Genomic DNA, 10888 nt, shown 5'->3' with positions numbered 1-10888 from the left:
ATCTGTGCATAGTTTGGGGGAATGTATTCAAAGTTCAGGCCATTTTCAAGTCTCCTTTAACTTTTATTTCTCTTGGGCCATCTCACGTCTCCATATGTATGGACACTCTTACGGTCATCCAAGAACGTACAGATGGCTTGAATCCCCTCTGGTCTCCCCTGCACATGTTGCAGGCTTCCAGTAAGCCTGGGACGTGTGGAGAGCTTATTAAAGTTCTCCTTTTGTATCCTTGTTAAATTTCTGGCTAGTCTTCTGGTCTTTGCTTTCCTTAGCCAGGACTGAAACTCTAGAGTAGTTGGTTCACTGGTATTCCTCTCCTCCCCCACCTTTTTTTGCTACCTAGATGCTAGATGCTACTCTTCCTGATAACACTGTTGGGTGTAGGGGTGTTTGTTTTTGCATTCTGCTCCAAAGAAAGTAAGTCTCCCCTCACAGTGCATCTTTTGGTTTTCAGGGTTTGGCCCATCCTTATAAAACTGAAACTGACCCAGCTGGGTGGGGGAGTGGGAGCAGTCCCAGTAATAATGCCACATATTGCATCATTCAGTAGTTTTTCATGACTAAATTATTTTTTAAAAGATTTTATTTATTTATTTGACAGAGCGAGAGTGAGCACAAGTAGGCAGAACAGTAGAGTGAGAGGGAGAAGCAGGCTCCCCGCTGAGCAGAGAGCCCGATGCGGGGCTCGATCCCAGGACCCTGGGATCATGACCTGAGCCGAAGGCAGTTGCTTAACCAACTGAGCCACCCAGGCGCCCCTTCATGGCTAAATTATAAGTTTGTTGTCTTTTTGTCAACTTTCAGAGTCCTGAAATCATTGTTTTTTGACAGTTTTTTATCCAGTTTTATTGTTTTATTTTTGGAGAAGATTTACTGAGCTCCTAACTTCCCCATGTTGGAATCCCCATCTTCTTAAGAACCTCAGTTCTTATTTTTTTAAAATCATCTTTATTTTTATTTATTTATTTGACAGACAGAGATCACAAGTAGGCAGAGAGGCAGGCAGAGAGAGAGGGGGAAGCAGGCTCCCTGCTGAGCAGAGAGCCCGATGCGGGGCTCGATCCCAGGACCCTGGGATCATGACCTGAGCCGAAGGCAGAGGCTTTAACCCACTGAGCCACCCAGGCGCCCCAAGCAAGGCCATTATTAACACTGTTCCTCTGTTTTAGATGCAGAAGATACTGCTCAGACCTCAGGCTTTGGAACAGCCTGGAATTCAGTTTGAATTCAGAGCCAGCGACTAAGAAATTTGTGATCTCAGGTGAGCTACTTTGCCTTCCTAACCTCCAGCGTCATGATGACAATATGCCCCTCAAACACGGTCATGTAGGTGATGGAAAATTATGCATATAACACTCTTAGCGTTTTGTTCAATAAGCGGTAGGCATCATCACAGATAAGGAATCAGTCCCAGAGGGATGAGATGATTTATATGAGGTCATATAACAGTTAGAGGCAGAGATAGGACTCCAGTGCTTTACACACAAATATTTTGGGCTGGGCAGGTAATCCATTTTACAGAAGAGGTAAAGTGAGGCATGAAGAAGCTACTTGTTCTTTCTATCCTGTAATTCTGGAATGTACCATATTCAGTCTTGAGACTGAAACGCTGCTTTTTTGCATCCATGTGCACATTTGCAGAATGGTGCCCAAGGAAGAAGCAATGATACGGAAGTGATCTTTTTTCTTTTTTTAAGATTTTGTTTATTTATTTGACAGAGATCACAAGTAGGCAGAGAGGCAGGCAGAGAGAGAGGAGGAAGCAGGCTCCCCGCCGAGCAGAGAGCCCGATGCGGGGCTCGATCCCAGGACCCTGGGATCATGACCTGAGCCACAGGCAGAGGCTTTAACCCACTGAGCCACCCAGGCGCCCCGATATTATGGAAGTGATCTTACAAATAAAATCAAGAGCACATTTTGACCTTGTCACAGATTAGGTAAATTCCCAAGAAAGAAGACTCTGAGGTAGAGACTAGTTTGCGGAACACTTATTATACTATGCTCTCAAGATCAACATTTTAGAAGAGGGGAAGGAAGCGGGCAGGACTGGGCAGAGACATTCAGTGGGGAAGCTTAACAGTGACTACAGCCAGCCACATACATTAGGGTCTGTGGAACTCAGATGGCCTTTCAGAGTTGTCCTGACTTGGGATAAGAGAGTTCGGTTTTAGACTCATATGCTGATCAGTCATTGGACGCTGGTGATACACCTCGGGTGAGCCGACTCTCTGCAGCCCAGGCAGTCTCCAGAGCGGTCTGGGACCGAGGGCTGCCTGCCAGTCGTGCCTCCAGCGGCTGGGAGGACGATTCTTCGTTTCTGAAGAGGGATCTAGGTGGCACATTCTAGCATCCACCCCAGACCTGAAGTCGAGAAGAGCAGAGGGAGGTTATGTGTGGGTAGAGACCATGTGCACAGGGTGATCATCCAGGGGCTGTAAAGGTGGCCAGCAGGGCGTCAGAGATGGAATGTCGGCTTTGACCTGATCTCAGGAGATTCACATGTACCTGGCCTTTCATTGTGAGTTGTTCAGGAACCGTGGCTAGGAAGGATGATGAATTGGAAGTACCAACCACCATGAGAGGTGGGCGAGCAATGAGGAAGGATTGTTTAAATCTGAACACAGCATAGTCCAGTCCAGAGTTTCTTTATTCCAGCCACGCAGACAGGTGAAATTTCCAGGGGTGTCCTCTACGGAGAAACTGAACCAGAGAGGTCTGGCTTCCAGGTATGAGGTAGGAGTAATATGCTGGGGTGTTGGGTGAGAATTTGAATATTGAATGTGAAATCCTTTATTTTCATAGAACTTCTGTTGCTGGCAAATTCTCAGCTCATTCCTATTCCTTAAAGGCAGGGGATTGTAGAAACACCTGTCCCAGAGAAAAGATCTCCAAATACTGACTAAGAAGATGGCACATCACCTGATCACTTGACAAACAGCAGTTTTCAAAGTGTGGTCCATGGACCTCCTAGGGGGCCCCAACATTCTTTAGAGGATCCAAAGATTAAGTTATTTTTATATTTTATTATTTTTATAGCATATTTCAGATGCTGTTTGCCTTTATAAATGTGTTAACCTTCACACAGATGGTACAAAGCAATAAATAAAACTATTGGTCCTTTTAGCATGAATTAAGGTAACGGCACTAAACTGTACTAGTAGTCATTCTTCACTGCCACACACCAAAAGGTGTTTTTTTTTCCTAAAAACCTAAGATTTTCCTCGATGAAGTAAACTTATTAATTCTATTCAAATCTTTTTTCTAAATTAATTCTATTCAAATATTCTTTTTTTTCTAAATTAATTCTATTCAAATCTTTTCCCCCTAAAACCCTAAGATTTCCCTCTATGAAGTAAATTTATTAATTCTATTCAAATCTTGACCCTTGAACACATGACTTTTTAATACTCTATGTGACAAAATGGGAAGTAGCAGAACGCATTTTTGAGCAGTTATTTGTATTTGTGACTGATTTTTTTTCCCATGGGAAAACTATTTCTTCCTTGAAAGAACTACTGACAGATAAAATATGAATATGCAAATATGGGTATTTGGCAGACATTTTCTCAAAAATGAATAAGATGAGCCTGTCATTTCTGATGCTATTTGTTGCTAGTGATAAAATTTGAGCTTTCAAGTGAAATTTAGAATTACGGAAATTAAAAAAGAGAATTGTGGAAATTTGTAGAAAAAAAGTGTGAGAGTTTAGCACTTTCCCAATATTTAGATATGTTTTTTACTAGATCTTTGGGATATTAATGATATTTTTGACATTATATAATGAAATGTGTTAACATTTGAAAGGCTTGCATATCTCAGTAAACCAGTATTTTCCAAATAACCAATGAGTGATGTAACAAAATTATGTATGAGTAAAAGATCTTTTCAATGTGCAAAAATAGGCTAATGGATTTTTAAATTATTATTGAAGTATAATTGACAAACAGTATTGTATTCGTTTCAGGTGTAAAACATACTAACTTGACAATTTATATGTTACTCAATCCTTACCATGATAGATGTAGTCACCACTGGTCACCTTACAAGGTTATCACAGTATTATTGTCTATGTTCTCTTTGGTGTACTTTTCATCTCTGTATTTTATAATTAGAAGTTTTATCTCTCAATCCCCTTCATCTATTTGACTTTCTCTGACCTCCTCTCTTGCAAACACCAGCTTCTTCTCTGCATTTAAAAGTTTGTGTGTTTGTTCATTTGTTTTGGTTTTTAGATTTCACGTATTAGTGAAATCCTATGGTATTTGTCTTTTTCTGTCTGATTTATTTCACTTAGCATAATACCCTCTAGGTCCATCCATGTTATTGCAAATGGCAACATCTCATTCTTTTTTATGGCTGGGTAATAATCCATTGTACATGTGTCACATTTTCTTTATCCATTCACCTACCAATGGACACTGAGGTTGCTTCTTTTTCTTGGCTATTGTAAATCAGGTTGCAATAAACATACAGATGCATACATTTTTCAAATCAGTCTCTTTTTCTACAGGTATATACACAGTGGTGGAATTACTAGGTTGTATGATATTTCTATTTTTAATTTTTTGAGGAATTTACATACTGTTTTCCACAGTGGCTGCCTCAGTTTGCATTCCCATCAACAGTGCATGTAGGTTCCTTTTCCTCCACATCCTTACCAACACTTGCTGTTTTTTGTCTTTTTTATTTTAGCCATTCTGACAAGTGAGAGGTGACAGCTCATTGCAGTTTTGGTTTGCATTTCCCTGATGGTGAGTGATGTTGAGCATCTTATCATGTGTCTGTTGGCCTTCTGTATGTCTTCTCTGGGGAAATGTCACTTTAGGTCTTCTGCCCATTTTAAGATTGGATTATTTATGGGTTTTGTTTGTTTGTTATTTGTTGTTGAGTTGTATGAACTCCAAAACACATTTTAGGTATTAACCCCTTTTAGATATATCATTTGCAAATATCTTCTCCTGTTTAGTAGATTGTCTTTTTGATTTGTTGATAGTTTCCTTTTCTGTGCAAAAATGTTTTATTTTGGTGTAGTCTCAATAGTTAATTTTGGTTTTAGTTCCCTTGCCTGAGGAGACATATCCATAAATATGTTGCTAAGGCTATTGTTCAAGAGATTACCGTCTATATTTCTATGTCTTGAGTTTCTCTCTGGTATCCTTTCTTTTTTACCCTAAAGGACTTTTCACATTTTGTATAGGTCTGGTGTACTAGAGACAAAATTTTTTAGCCTTTGCCTGATAGTATCTTGTTTTGCCTTCATTTTTAATCTTTATTTCTATTTTTTAAAGATTTTATTCATTTGAGAGAGAGACAGAGAGAGACAAGGGGGGGGGGCAAAGGGAGAGGGAGAAGCAGGCTCCCTGATGAACTGGGAGCCCAACATGGGGCCCAATCCCAGCACCTGGAGATCATGACCTGAGCTGAAGGCAGGTACTTAACCGACTGAGTTACCCAGGAGCCCCTTGCCTTCATTTTTAAAAGAATATTTTCACTGGATATGGAATTGTAAGCGGACAGACTTTGTCTTTCATTTTTTAAAGGTGTGCTTCCATTGTCTTCTGGCTGTCATTGGTTCTGATGAGATGTCAGTCATATTTCTTCTCACTGTTCCTGTACATGCATTATGTCTTCCCCCGCCAACCACCCCCCACCTCTGGCTGCTTTCACCATTTTGTTACCTTTATTTTAGGAGGTTTTTTTTGTTTTCAGGTCTCATGTCTATGCCTTTAATCCATTTGGAGTTCGTTTTTGTGTGTGATGTAAGAAAGTAGTCCAGTTTCATTCTTTGGTGTGCAGCTGTCCAGTTTTCCCAGCACCATTTGTTGAAGAGACTGTCTTTTTTCCCATTGCATATTCTAGCCTCTTTTGTCTAGACTAATTGACCATGTAGGTGTGAGTTTATTTCTGGGTTTTCTATTCTATTCCATTGATTTATGTGTCCATTTTTGTGCCAGTACCATACTATTTTGATTACTATTAGGTTAATGAATTTTAATGTAAACAATATGAGAATTTATTGATAGGTACTCAGATTCCACATTGCATTCCTTTAAGAAACTACCAGTTGTTGAATTTTAGCATAATATCAAAGTAGAATACCCATAATTATCTTTTTTTATAATCATCATTATCTCTTTTTTTAATTAAATTTTTTATTTATTTTCCAGCATAACAGTATTCATTGTTTTTTCAACACACCCAGTGCTCCATGCAATCTGTGCCCTCCCTAATACCCACCACCTGGTTCCCCCAACCTCCCACCCCCCGCCCCTTCAAAACCCTCAGGTTGTTTTTCAGAGTCCATAGTCTCTCATGGTTCACCTCCCCTTCCAATTTCCCTCAACTCCCTTCTCCTCTCCATCTACCCTTGTCCTCTATATTATTTGTTATGCTCCACAAATAAGTGAAACCATGTGATATTTGACTCTCTCTGCTTGACTTATTTCACTCAGCATAATCTCTTCCAGTCCCGTCCATGTTGCTACAAAAGTTGGGTATTCGTCCTAATTATCTTTAAAAACTATTAAAACAGCTCCCACATTCCAACTATATATTGGTATGAGGCTAGATTTTGATTATATACTTCAACAAAAAAAAGTGCTAGTACCACAAACTGAAGAAGTAGGTATGAGAATGAACTTGCCTTCTATTAAGTCAGACATTAAAAAGAGATTTGTGAATGTAAAATAATGCCAGTCTTTCACCATTTTTTTGGTTTTAAAAAATAGTTACTTTTCATAAAATTTAATTTAACATGTAATGTGCTTGTTACTTTAAATAAGTTTTTTAAAATTTTCTTAGTCTTAATTTTGAATGTGTAAATAGTGATAGACTTAACCCATTTAAACAGAAATTCTTTGGTGTCTTTGATAATTTTTAAGTGTCTAAAAGAGTCCTGAAACCAAAAAATTTGGACCCATTGCTCTGGAGATTACCTTATACATATGTAACTTATCACTGTCTACCTTTAAAATATAATATGTTGCTTGATGGATGATATAAGAGCTTTATACAGGGTATGTCCAATTGTCACCTTCCCATATGCTGTGCTTTTGTTGTCATATATGTTATTTCACTATAGACTAAAATTCCCATGTTATGCTGCTATTTTCACTTAATACAGTTTAGGAATCCATAGACTAGGTGTGCTGCTCAGATCTGCCTTTAAGAAAACACTCCCTGTTCAGCTGTGAGAAGTGCAGTTGCTTGAGAGTCTCTGGTTACAAATCCTCCAGGACCTGCCTCAGCTTTAGAACTGAGGTCATGGTTCATTAGACAGCCTGCAGCTAATGAATAAGCATGGTGGGCTGGCCAGGACTTGGCCATTCCAGCACAGTGCATAGCTTCTCTGGTGCATTTGCTTTGCTATGGAGCTCCCTATTATATTGGCTAAAATGTCAAGAGATCCTCCTGCCAAATCCTGCTCTCTCTCCTGTTCCTTTCTCAGGTGTTGAATTTACACTGTGGTCTGAAGGCTTCCCCTGCCACATTCTGACCCCTTTTCTTATCTTTCAAAGACACCACCCTCAATAAACCTCTTGCATTCCAAACTCTGTCTTGTCATTTGCTTTCTGGAAGATCCAACTGACACAATGGTATGTCTTTCAAAAAGGTATTACTCTGTCTGGTGTTTTATTTCTCCCTGTAGAATTGAATTTCTCCCTGGTATCCATTCTCTTTAACCCTAAAGGACTTTTCACATTTTGTATAGGTCTGGTGTACTAGAGACAAATCTTTCAGTCTTTGTCTGATAGTATCTTTATTTTGCCTTCATTTTTGAAGACTATTTTCACTGGATACGGAATTGTAAACTGACAGTCTTTGTCTTTCATTTCTGTAAAGATGTGTTTCCATTGCCTTCTGACTGTCATTGCTTCTGATGAGGTGTGTTAGTCATTCTTCTTCTCACTGTTCCTCTACATGTATTGTCTTCTTTTTTTTTTTTTTTCTGACTGCTTTCACAATTTTGTTATCTTTTGTTTTTAGCAGTTTGACCTGAATGTGACCATATGTGGACTTCTTTGTATTTATCTGCTTGTGGTTCATGGATCATGTTGGACTTGTGGGTGGCTATATTTTATTAATTTTGTTACATCTTGGTCATGGTATCTTCAAATACTTCATCTGTCCCATTCTTTTTGTTGTACTCCAATAAAATATAGGTTAGGATGATATTGTGTCACATGCTTCAAAGGCTCTTCCATTTTTAAAAAACAGCTTTATTGAAAAATAATCGACATGTACTAAATGACATAATTTTAAATTTTAATTTAAATTCAATTTAATTAACATATAATGTATTATTAGTTTCAGAGGTAGAATTTAGTGATTCAGCAGTGGATTACAACACCCAGTGCTCATTACATCAAGTGTCCTTCTTAATGCCTATCACCCAGTTGCACCATCCCCCCCCCCACCCCCCGCCGCCACAACCCCTCCAGCAACCTTCAGTTTGTTTCCTAGAGTTAAAAATACCTTATGGCTGCCTCCCTCTCTGTTTTCATCTTATTTTTCCTTCCCTTCCCCATGTTCATCTGTTTTGTTTCTTAAATTCCCCATGAGTGAAATCATATGATATTTGTCTTTCTCTGACTGACTTTTTTCACTTAGCATAAATGATAATATTTAAAATGTACATTTAAAATTCGATAAAGTATACATTAAAATTTGATATAAAATTTAAAATTTAGTAAGTTTTGATGTATGTATGCATACATAAAACCATCACTCCATCATCTCCAAATGTTTCCTCAGCCCCTTTAATTTTAGCCATTCCAATAGGTGTGTGGTGGTATTTTATTATGGTTTTCATTTGTATTTCCCTAATGACTAATGAGGTTGAGCTTCTAATTCATATATTTATTTGACAGCTGTATATCTTCTTTAGTAGAATTTCTGTTCACACTTTTGCACATTTCAAGAAATGAGTCATGTGAGATTTTGTTAATTGAGTTTTGAGTGCTCTTTATACATTTGGACATGAGTTCTTTTTCAGATATTTGATTTGCAAGTACATTTTTTTTTTCAAGCCAGTGGTTTCTTTCCCATTCTTCTTAACAAGTTCTTTCAAAGATCAGACATTTTGAATTTTGATGAAGATCAATTTATTAATTGGTTTTCTTATGGATCAGGCTTTTGATGTTGTGTCTAAGAAATCTTTGCCTAACCTAAATAACCTTTGTTGAACCTAAAGTCATAAAAATTTTCTCTTGTGTTTTATTTATAAGGTTTTGTTGTTGTTGTTTTTCCTTAAACTTTTTGTTTTGAGATAATTATAGATGCACATTCAACTAAAAAAATAATACAGAGGAGGGGTGCCTGGGTGGCTCAGTGGGTTAAAGCCTCTGCCTTCAGCTCAGGTTGTGATCCCAGGGTCCTGGGATCCAGCCCCACATTGGGCTCTCTGTTCAGCAGGGAGCCTGCTTCCCCCTCTCTCTCTTCTGCCTGCCTCTCTGCCTACTTGTGATCTCTGTCTTTCAAATAAATAAATAAAAATCTTTAAAAAAAGAAATAATACAGATTAATACAGAGGAATGACATATACTCTTTACCCATTTCCCCCAGTGGTAACATCTTACATAATTGCATTACAATGTCACATCCAAGAAATTGACATCAGTACAACCCATCAGCCTTGTTTAGATTTCATGGTTTTTGGGTCCTCATTTGTGTGTGTTTTTGTGCATGTGTGTGTAGTTTTATGTGATTTTATCACAGGTGTAGATTCATGTGACTAGCACCACAATCAAAATACAAAACAGGGACACCTGGGTGGCTCAGTGGGTTAAGCCTCTGCCTTTGGCTTAGGTCATAATCCCAGGGTCCTGGGATTGAGCCCCGCATCGGGCTCTCTGCTTGGCAGGGAGCCTGCTTCCCTTTCCCACCCCCCCCCCACCTGCCAACCTGCCTCTCTGCCTACTTGTGATCTGTCAAATAAATAAATAAAATCTTTAAAAAAAATACAAAGCAGATTCATCATAAGGATCACTATCCTTTTATAGTCACAGCTACCTTTCTTCCTCCTCCTTCCTCATCCCTGATAACCATTAATGTGATCTCCATTTCTATAATTTTAACATTTCCATAATGTTATGGAAATGAAACTACTTTTTTAAATATTAAAAAAATAAAATAAAATATTTAATTAGTTCAGAGAGAGAGAGAGAAAGCACAAGCAGGGGAAGGGGCAAAGGGAGAGAGAGAGGGGGAAGCACAGTCCCCACTGAGTGTGGAGCCCATCACAGGGCTCAATCTCACTGAGACTGAGCTGAAACTGAGAGTTGGATGCTCAACTGACTGAGCTACATTGGTGCCCCTAAGTGAAATTATTTGTATGTTACCATTTGAGGTTGGCATTTTTTTTTTTACTTAGCATAATTCCCTTGAATCCATTCAAGCTGCTGTGCTCCTAATGATGGCTGAGCAACATTTACTCATTGTTCCTAGTTTTTGGCCATTAGGAATAAAGCTGCTATGAACATTTATGCACATGTTTTTGTGTGAGTGCAAGTTTTTGTTTCTCTGTGATAAATTCTACTGAGCATAATTTCTGGTACATATGGTAGAGACATACTTACCTTTATAAGAAACTGCCATATTCTTTTCCAGAGTAATTGTATCATTTTACATTCCCGATAGCAGTGTGTGAACAATCCAGTTTTTTCACATCCTCACCAGCATTTGGTATTAACACTGCTTTTATTTTGCTCATTTTGATAAGTGTGTAGTCATACCTCATTGTAGTTTTAATTTGTATTTCCCTAATGGCTAATGATATTGACCATCTTTTCATGTGCTTATTTGTCATCTGTATATCTTCTCCAGTGAAATTTTTTTTCATTTTTTTTGACCTTTCCAAAAATTGGGTTAATTTTTCTACTTTTGAGTT

The 10888-nt window shown here is 38.3% G+C and overlaps 1 protein-coding gene across 2 annotated transcripts in view; it reads left to right on the top strand.

Annotated features, from left to right (window-relative positions):
• Positions 1–1198: 1198 nt before the first annotated feature.
• Positions 1199–10888, top strand: part of ZNF169 (zinc finger protein 169) — a 79472-nt gene continuing 69782 nt past the window's right edge. For both annotated transcript variants that reach the window (XM_080820326.1, XM_080820324.1), the window contains exons 1-2: positions 1199–1261; positions 4693–4751. The gene's annotated coding sequence lies outside the window, so the exon portion shown is untranslated. The remainder of the gene's footprint in view (positions 1262–4692; positions 4752–10888) is intronic.

The sequence above is a fragment of the Martes martes genome, assembly GCF_963455335.1.
Source record: "Martes martes genome assembly, chromosome: 12".
NCBI classification, from domain to species: Eukaryota; Metazoa; Chordata; class Mammalia; order Carnivora; family Mustelidae; genus Martes; species Martes martes.
This window is presented reverse-complemented; position numbering and strand designations above follow the sequence as displayed.